A 10,191-nucleotide genomic window follows, 5' to 3' on the forward strand; every position below is an offset into this window, starting at 1 on the left:
TCGACAGCGCCCCACCAGGGGCCGCCAGACACGTTTCTGGTCACATTTGCCTAAGACTGAGCGGCTCCATCTCTTTACGCCCCAAATATGTACTGATTGAGCGCCCACTAAGCGCTGGGCTTGGGAGCTGCAAAGGGGAACAGGGACCGGGCGCAGCCCCCACACCCTGCTTCTCACCATCAATATGGGCCGACCTCGAAATCCAATCCTACAGCGCTTTAAGAGGATTTCCAGGACCTGGACAAACGTTTGGGAAGACCCCACGCGGTCACCCTTGTCCTGGGCTCTAGTGACGCCCCCCTGGGCGGCGGAGCCCCTCTGCAGCGGCACCAACAGTGCTAGGTACACAAACATAAATATCGCACCACCGTGCTGGGGTGCCGAATCAGGAACATTCTGTGGTTTCTTCCCCTCTCCTCCGGGGGAGGGGGGCGTTTCACTGCCACCCCGGGTGGTTGATCTGTGGATTGTATCATCAGAGGCAACTTCTGCATTTGCCTCGCTTAGCTTCTGTGTTCTTACATGCTCAAACTTTCTGCCTAAATTCTAGAAAAGTAAAAGGCTAAGTGCTTTTTTCTTTTAAAGGGCGTTTTCTACCTTCAGATGAACATTGGCTGAGGACAGCAAAGAGGTCCTCAGATAATGGCAACGCCCTCCCTGTATCTTTTTTAAGAAAGAAAAAACTTGTTTGTTTATACTACTTATTCATCTGAGGAACTCAACATATTTTATGCGTTGAATCATAAAATGTTACAGCTGCTGACTTTTCACAGCATGCGAACTTGATCTGTCCCAAGTTTTGTTGTTTTTTACCAAGAGCAGTTTTTAATACCTACGCATTTTTTAAAAAGAAAACTTTTTTATACAAATATTACAGTGTTAAGTGGCACAGTCTGGCCCTAAAGTCAGATGTCTGCTGAGCTCTGCGGGGTTTTCCTCTCTATCCCTATCTGGAAAGAGCAGAGCTTGAACCCCACGCTGTCATTTTGCTGCTGGGTGATTCCAGGTGAATCTTTTCCCCCACTGAGCCTCTAAGCTCACATCTGTACAATGGGTTTACAACTGTCTACTTTGTGGATGGTTTGAGGCCCAAGTTAGAGATGATGGATGTAAGGAACCCAGGCCCTACCCATCCCTTCTTGTTATGATTCACTAAGTCTCTTGGTTTTTCCCTTCCTAGCAGAGCAATGCTTATATCATCATGCCACTGTGTGTTTCAGCATCTGGCATCAGAACCTGGGGAGAAGGTCACCACAAGATGCAGGTAGGTGTGGTTAGTACAGAGGTCCAGTTCAGGGTAAGGTCCCTCCTTGAGGCCAATCAACACACAGTGGCACAGGTCAGAGGGGTTAGTGGTAAAGATGTAGCCACCCAGGCCCCCAGTCCAGGAACTAGAGACACTACTTCTGGCTGGAGACGGAGCCAAAGAGAGGCCCAGCATAATCTGGTCTGTGGTGACTGCAGAAGCAGCAAGGGGCTGGAATTGTGGTCCTGATGGGCAGAAGGGCACAAAAGAGCATCAGGGGATTTTGACTCTGGGGAGAGAACCTGGCCTTTCCGACCTGGGCTTTTCCTGATTTTAGATGTACTTAGAAATAAACCTGGAGGCAGGGCGGGGCAGTGGGACCGCCTGGCCTGGACTCCCCACCCTTAATGTGTGGCCTTGAGTAAGTCTGTTTCCCTCCTGAGCCCCCACTCCTTCCTTCCTGTGATGGAGATAAGAACATGTACTCCTAGGGGCTGTGGGAAGACTCAGTGTAGCCGGGGTTGATATTACCCTACAATCTCTGTCTGAATTCTGCCCTCAAAGTCGACTTTGGAAAGAGTGGCACGCCCCCAGATGACAGGCAGAAAGTGGCCCTAGCTCACTGTCTGCTCTGTGACCTTGGGCAAGTGGCTTAACATTTCTGAGCCTCCATTTCCCCATCTGTAAACTGGGAATACTATCCATCTAGGGCCTGGTGTCGGTCACATATGGAGGCGGTGCTCTCAGGAGAGGGAGTTGGCTCCCAACATTCCTGTTCTCTTCCAGAATCCACAGCCCTTTTACTGTCTCCCTAGTGCTGTAAGGCAGGCAGTTCCTGCCTTTGCTCAGTACCCTTCCTTCCTAACTCCCTCTGTCCCACCAAATCCAAAGCCACCACTAGGCTCCACCCCTCCATCTGGCCCCACCCTCACTGCTCTCACCGACTCTTCTGTTGTTTTCTAGGCAAACCCCTGGACATGTGTTTCTCATCCTTTCCCACCCCCACACCTTTGCTCACACTGCTGCCCCTCCCCCTGCCAGGGTGCTATCTCCTCTGGGCTCCAAGTCCGAAAGTGGCATCCCCAGGAAGCCTTCTTTGAATTCTCCAACTTCTGCACCTGCACCCTGGAGGACTTTGTCCGAACTTTCTGATTACGTAAACATCTCTTAGATTCTTATCTTACCCTCCCTGAGTTGCTTAAGGGTAGGAGGTGTGTTTCTCTCATCTGTGACCTCCCCAACCTACTATCTTAAATACAGTGCCTGGCACATAGTAGGTCCACAATTTGTAGCATGGTGGAAGAATTTTCTTAAAGGTACTGTTGAAAAGTGTAAGAAGAGAGAAGGGGATGGAAATGGCCGTTTGTGGAGCCTCGCCGCTGTGCCAGCTGCGTTACAAGTATCATCTCAGGAACCAATCAATGATCCCGTGAGGCGGTTATTATCCCCATTTTATAGGCAAGGAAACAGCTCAGAGAGGAGAATGTGCCCAAGGTCACACAGCTGGTAATCATCAGATGCAGATCCAAACCCTGGGGCCTGTTCGATGGAGATATGGAGGGGGGGGGAACCCAGGCATCCCGAGGTAGGAACCCCAGTCTGTTAAGGGCTCCCCGCCTGTTGCAAGTCCATCCCCGGCAGCTCTGGCTGAAGCCTCCGACTACCAGCTTGCCTGGAGCTCTGCTCACTGGGCAGAGTGGTCCCTGGCACCAGCCCTGGAGGGAGCCCGAGCCTCCTACAACCCCTGGCTCAGGCCCTGGTATCCCTGCTGCCTTTCCAAAGTCACTCAGGGTTTGGGATTTGGGGCAGCCACGGGCACAGGGACTTAGCAGCCAGTTGACCCATCCTAAGGGGCCGGCAAGGGGTGACTTCACCCTCCACACCCAGACAGTTAGGACAGAACCAGCTTCTGTTGCACAATCCTTACAAACAGATCTCCACGGTCAGGGAAGGCCCGTGGCAGTGCATCATCTCAGCCAGCTCCCTCATTTGGGAGACAAGGACCCAGAGAGGTTAGGCAACCTATCCAAAGTCACACAGTGTCCAGAACATTCTAAATCTAGTCAGCATTGTGTGAACTCTGTGTACAAACCCTTAAGTGTTTATCTCTGGAGGGTGGGGTTACTTTCATTTTCTTTCTTACAACTCTGTATGATTTGAATTTTTCAACACAAATGTGGAACTTTTGTAATCAGGAGAAAAAGCTAAAGATATTAAAAGGCAACCATATTTAGGGTAAACCATATTTACCATATTTAGGGTGACTTGTTAAAAGCAAGTTACAGAGTTAGACTGCCTGGGTTAGAATCTCGGCTTGACCACTCACCAGCTGTGTGTCCTTGGACAAGTTACTTTACCTCTCTGAGACTCAGTTGTCTCATGTATAAAGTGAAGATAATAATAACATCTATCTTGTAGTGCTATTGTAAAGACCATATGAGACAGGGATCAGCAAACTACAGCCCATGAGCCAAATCTAGCCTACTCCTTCTTTTTGTACAACACAAGCTAAGAATGGTTTTTATATTTTAAATGGTTGGGAGGAACATCAAAAGAAAAAGAACACTTTTGTAACGCGTGAAAGTCGTATGAAATTCAAATTTCAGAGTCCGTAAATAAAGTTTTATTAAAACTCAGCCATACACATTGATACTATCCTCTGTGGCTGCTTTCACATTACAACGGGAGGTGAGTAGCTATGACACTGTCTGGCTCACAAAGCCTAAAATATTTACTTATGTCCCTTTACAGGAAAAGTTTGCCAACCCCTGATATGAGATCATGGATGAAAAGCACTTTAGAACAATTCCTGGCACAGGGTAAGTGTTTAGTGAATTTTGTTCTTATTAGTATATGGATATTTATAAAATCTTCTTTCCCTAGGATGTGTTCAAAAGCAATAATTGCTTTTATATTTCATTGAGCCTAAGGCACAGTTTTCATATTTTAACATTCCTCAAAATGGAATATAACTTACAGTCGGAGGCATAGCATACTTAATTGACATAGTTAATTGCAAGCATTTCTCTTTCTTTATGGTGTATACATTAAAGAGGGGGGTGTCTCAGAATAGCTGACCTCTTAGGTCCAGGAGAATACAGTAAAGTAATTAAAGCACTACAACAAACAGTCTAGCAGGGGGACAGACTTGTCAATAGACAAGTACAACCCAGGTGCTAAGCGCCAGGGTAGATATCAGAAAGGCCAGAAAAGGGCCCTCTCCCAAATGGGAGAGAATTATGAGGGAAAGATGCCCAGAGGAAGGGATGTCTCCTTAGAGACAAAGACTGTTGTAGAATAGAAATGTCGGGATGAAACACCTCTGAGAGATGGGTCTCTGTTATCTACCACTTGGCCCCTGAGAGTCTCAGTTTTCTGCCTTATAAAATGGGGGCAGTAATAACCCCAAGAGACCAACTCTCAGATTCGCTGTGGGACCAGATAGCAGCCTGTGTGAATAGGCCCCATGGCTGACCATTTCTGTTTCTCCCACTAGCTTGGGAGCAGGGACACGGTTCCTTGCCTTTCTTGGTCCCCAGAACAAACCTCAAAGCAGGTTCGTTGGATAAACACATGCAGATGAACCCAGGAGCCCAGGAGAGGGACCAGGAAGTAACAGGGCCTCTGTGACTCAGACAGGCCTATCCCTGAACCAAGGGCACCGCCTGCCAACATGGCCCCAAGCCCCGCCCCAGGCACCAGGGGAACTGACGCCACGGTGAGAAGTGACAAATCTCTGTTGTTAGTTAATTTTTTTGAGACGGAATATGAATTGAGACATAATTTCCTTTTCACAATTAGAAAACACTAATTAACGTTGAAGGGAGCAAATGAGGTCATAGTTTGTCTATTCCAAACTCTCCCCTGAAGGAAGGAGAAGAAAAAGTTACCGGTGGTGTATTCAAAAAACTAGTTGAAGACTCAAAAATTGTGCCTACCAATTTTGCCTTTGTGGGTAAGTTATTTTGGGGCAGTTTTTATTAATAATTGCCAATCTCTACTGAGCTCTTGCTGTAAGCCCTAGCCCTTTGCCAAGTGCTTTACATACATTTCCTCCTAGACTGTGACACTAGCCCTATGAGGCAGGTACCATTAACCACCCCCAAAGGAAGAGATGAGGGAACCGAGGTCCAGAGAAGTTAACTAACTTGTCCAAAGGCACATACAAGTAAGTGGCGCAGCTGGGGGCCTGGCGCTTCCTCTCTGTTTTCTAAGTCCTTCGTCCTTATCTCTCCACAGCACACAGAGGGCATATCATGAGGGTGGCGTGTTGCGGCATTTCACTGTCTGTTTCATGGGATGATGACTTTTAGGGGGCTGCTTCTAGATGCCAAAGGAAGGGGACAAGGAAATAGGCCTCAGACTCGGGCTTTGTGCCTGGCCCTCCCTGACTCACTGAGCCATAGTGCACAAATGATTCATTCACTGGCCTCGACCTCAGTGGGTTTGGCCACCCACTGAGAGTGAAGTCACACCTCCAGCTTTCCAACGCATTCATTGGTTCACTCATCCACTTCAGGCAGGCAAGAAACAGGCCTGGCTGGCCTTGCTTGGGGTCAGGAAAGCACACAAATGCTTCTCGATGTCCTGAAGTCATGGCTGGACAGCTCAATTCCAGCCTAAGAGATCCTCCCAAGGGCCTGAAGTTGATTACTAGGGTTGTCGAAACAAAGTACCACAAGCTGAGTGACTTAAAATAACAGAAATTGATTGTCTCATAGTTCTGGAAGCCAGAAGTACAAGACCAAGGTATTGACAGGGTTAGTTCCTTCTGAGGGCTATGAAGGAGTATGTGTTCCAGGCCTCTCTCTTAGCTTCTGGTGGCTGGCTGGCAATCTTTGATGTTCCTTGACTTGTAGACGCATCACCCCAGTCTCTGCCTTCATTTTCATCAGTCATATCAGATTAGGTCCCACCCTAATGATCTCATGTTAACTTGATTACCTCTGTAAAGGTCCTATTTCCAAATAAGTTCACATTCTGTGGTACTTGGGGTTAGGACTTAAGCATATCTTTGGGGGGGAACATAATTCAACCCAAAACAGGGCCCCAAAGATAGCCCCCTAATAATAACATGTTCAATACCATAAAGATGGCCATTTGACCCAGGTAAATATATCCATTTAAAATGATCCTAGTGAAAATACTGAGAGTGGATTGGTTTTTTGTTTGTTTGTTTTTTGTTTTTTGTTTCTCCTGGAGTTAAACAAGTTGATTCTGAAGTTGATATGAAATAATTATCAAGAATGGCCAGAAAAACTTAAAAAGAAGGGCAGTGGGGTGGGGATAAGTCCTACCAGATATTAAAAGATATCATAGGGCTTCCCTGGTGGCGCAGTGGTTGAGAATCTGCCTGCTAATGCAGAGGACACGGGTTCGAGCCCTGGTCTGGGAAGATCCCACATGCCGCGGAGCAACTAGGCCCGTGAGCCACAACTACTGAGCCTGCGCGTCTGGAGCCTGTGCTCCACAACAAGAGAGGCCGCGATAATGAGAGGTCCGCGCACCGCGATGAAGAGTGGCCCCCACTTGCCGCAACTAGAGAAAGCCCTCGCACAGAAACGAAGACCCAACACAGCCATAAATAATAAATAAATAAATAAATAAATAAAAATTAAAAAAAAAAAAAAAAAAGATATCATAAAGCCCCAGCATTAAAATGGTGTAGTTAGGAATGTGAATAGCCAGACAGAACAATTGAACAGAATAGAAAGTCCAGAAAGTTGCCCAAGTACATATGGAAATTTGATGTATGATGAAAGTGGCATCTCAAATCACTGGACATGATGGACTTTTTAATAAGTGATCTTGGGACAATTGGGCAGCCATTTGGAAAAAAGATTAAAGTGGACCCATACCTCACACCAAACACTTGAATAAATACCCAATGAGCCAGATATTCAGATTTTTTAAGTGAAACCTTAAAACTTGTAGAAGAAAACATGAGGGGATTCCTTTATAACCCAGGAATGAGAAAAGCCTTTCAATGTAGGACTCAAAACCCAGAAACAATAAAAGAAAAACTTGATAAATTCAGCTACATAAAAATTAAAGCTAAATTTTAAAAAAGCTTTTTATGGCAAAAAAAAAAAAACCCCTGCACAAGCAAAAATTAAAAAAAAAAAAGACAAATGGGAGACAATATTTGCAACATAGAGACAAAGGCTAATTTCACCAATATTTAAGGAGTATTTAAAAACAGATATAAAAAAATTAAAATATGATTTTAAAATGGACAAAAGCGGGAATTCCCTGGCGGTACAGTGGTTAGCACTCCACGCTTCCACTGCAGGGGGCATGGGTTCGATCCCTGGTTGGGGAACTAAGATCCTGCATTCTATGTGGTGCAGCCAAAAATAAATAAAATAAAATAAAATGGACACAAGCCATGAGCAGATAGTTCCAGAAAAAGAGATGCAGAAGGAGCCTGAACATGTGAGAAGATGCTCATTTGTAATCATAGTAAGAGACAAGAAAATTCTAATTACACTGAGAGACTCTCCTCCTTCAGGTTGGCAAAAATCCAAAAATTTGATGGTACCCTCTGCTGAGAAGCGAAATTTGAATATGAATTGGACATTAGATGATATTATGGACGTATTCACTTTTTGGTGGTTGCTTAGGAGAACGTCTCCTTCCTAAGAGATGCACACTGAAGTATTTAGCGGTAAAAGGTCATGATGTTAGCAACTTCCTTGAAATGTTCAGAAGAAAATAAAAACAGCAGTAAATAAATTAAATATGGCACAACATGAACAATTGTCGAGTCTATGGGGTGGGTATAAGGGTGTCCATGGATGGCATTCTTCTTTCAACCTTTCCGTATGCCTGAAATTTTTCATAATAAAATGTGAGGTCCAGTCACACAGCCTCAAGGTGAACTCTGGGTGAAGTGGAAGCTGTCAGCGAAAGCAGCTAGCTCGGCTGAGACAGTAATAATTATTAACATGATCCAGCACTTACTGTGGGCACCGGGCACTATTTCAACAGCCAACTCATTAATCTTTACTGTCCTCGTTTACAGATGAGGAAACTGAGGCATCAGCAATCTGCTAAATCCACAGAGATTTGTACTCTCCCAGCTCTGCCGATTGATTTTAATCTGTGCCAGTGACTGAGAATTGCTAATAGGCTTTGAAGAAGCAGCCTTAAATCGAACTGTTATTAAATTGGACTAAGTTCTTTCACTCAAGTAAAACGGTTCAGCCAAAGGGTTAGCAGGGATCTTTCTGATACATCTTATAAACACTGGCCATTTATAAGGGCTAATGTTCTGTTCTCTAATTTAGACTGGATACTTTCAGGCTCACTTAAGGAGAGAGAATGAGGAGATTATAATAAAGCAATTGCGCATTCAATCTAATGATTCACCTAGCAACCCGTCAATGGTAAGTTAGGGTATTCTTTAAATCAAGATGTGTTAATAAAAGAGAACTTACAATTGAAGCGAAGTTGAATGACTTTCAAAGTGTATTTAATGGTGTAGAGTGCTTGCATCAATTAAAATTAAAATGGTTCATGATTTAAAGGAAAATAGTGCAGCCCCACCCCAGTGCCCCAGTGTTCAAATCCCAGCTCTGCCAGTAACCTCAAAGGACGATGCCGGGGGCAAGTCACACGTCCTCCCTTGACCCCAATTTCCTCATCTCCAGAGTGGAGATGACTAGCGCCCTCCTCCAAAGCTCTCGGGAGGGTTAAGTGATTTGGATGCGCTGTCTGGAGGGCCATGCACGGTTTGAGACAAGCCCATTCGTGCTCTGGCAGAGCCACCCTGAGAGCCTGCGCCGATGGCTTGGTCCATGGGGCTCCACCTCCCTCGAGAGTCTAACTCACTTCTTTTTAAGGAGCGTCCACTCTGTGCCAAGCCTGTGCAGGACACTGGGGACAAGCAGATGAGGGACACATCGTCCCAGCCTGGGAGAGAGAGGAACACATAAATCATCTCGCCACTCAAGGAGACAAGAACAAGGGCAGAGGGTGACACCCAGCACAGGTGTGGGACACCAGAGGGGATCATGGGGAATGGACAGTATTTTTTAAAGGATAATATCTTCTTGGGGGTGCACAAAAATGGGAATGTACTTAATGCCACTGAACTCTACACTTACCAATGCTTAAGATGGTAAATTTTATGTTACGTGTATTTTTACTAAGAATATACATATATTGTATATGAAAATATATGTTTTAATGGGTAATATCTTCTTGGAGCCTGCAGCCCAGAGGATGTATTCTTTTTTTTTTAACATCTTTTTTTTTTTTTTTTTTTTTTAAATGACTTTATTTATTTATTTATTTATTTATTTATTTACGGCTGTGTTGGGTCTTCGTTTCTGTGCGAGGGCTTTCTCTAGTTGCGGCAGGCGGGGGCCACTCTTCATCGCGGTGCGCGGGCCTCTCACTATCGCAGGCTCTCCTGTTGCAGAGCACAGGCTCCAGACGCGCAGGCTCAGCAATTGTGGCTCACGGGCCCAGCCGCTCTGCGGCATGTGGGATCTTCCCAGACCAGGGCTCGAACCCGTGTCCCCTGCATTGGCAGGCAGATTCTCAACCACTGCGCCACCAGGGAAGCCCTTTTTTAACATCTTTATTGGAGTATAATTGCTTTACAATGGTGTGTTAGTTTCTGCTTTATAACAAAGTGAATCAGTTATACGTATACATATGTTCCCATATGTCTTCCCTCTTGCGTCTCCCTCCCTCCCACCCTCCCTATCCCACCCCTCTAGGTGGTCACAAAGCACCAAGCTGATCTCCCTGTGCTATGCGGCTGCTTCCCACTAGCTACCTATTTTACGTTTGGTAGTGTATATACGTCCATGCCACTCTCTCACTTCGTCCCAGCTTACCCTTCCCCCTCCCCATATCCTGAAGTCCATTCTCTAGTAGGTCTGTGTCTTTATTCCCATCTTGCCCCTAGGTTCTTCATGACCTTTTTTTTAAAA

Source organism: Balaenoptera ricei, chromosome 3 (assembly GCF_028023285.1).
Source record: "Balaenoptera ricei isolate mBalRic1 chromosome 3, mBalRic1.hap2, whole genome shotgun sequence".
In the NCBI taxonomy this organism is placed as follows: Eukaryota; Metazoa; Chordata; class Mammalia; order Artiodactyla; family Balaenopteridae; genus Balaenoptera; species Balaenoptera ricei.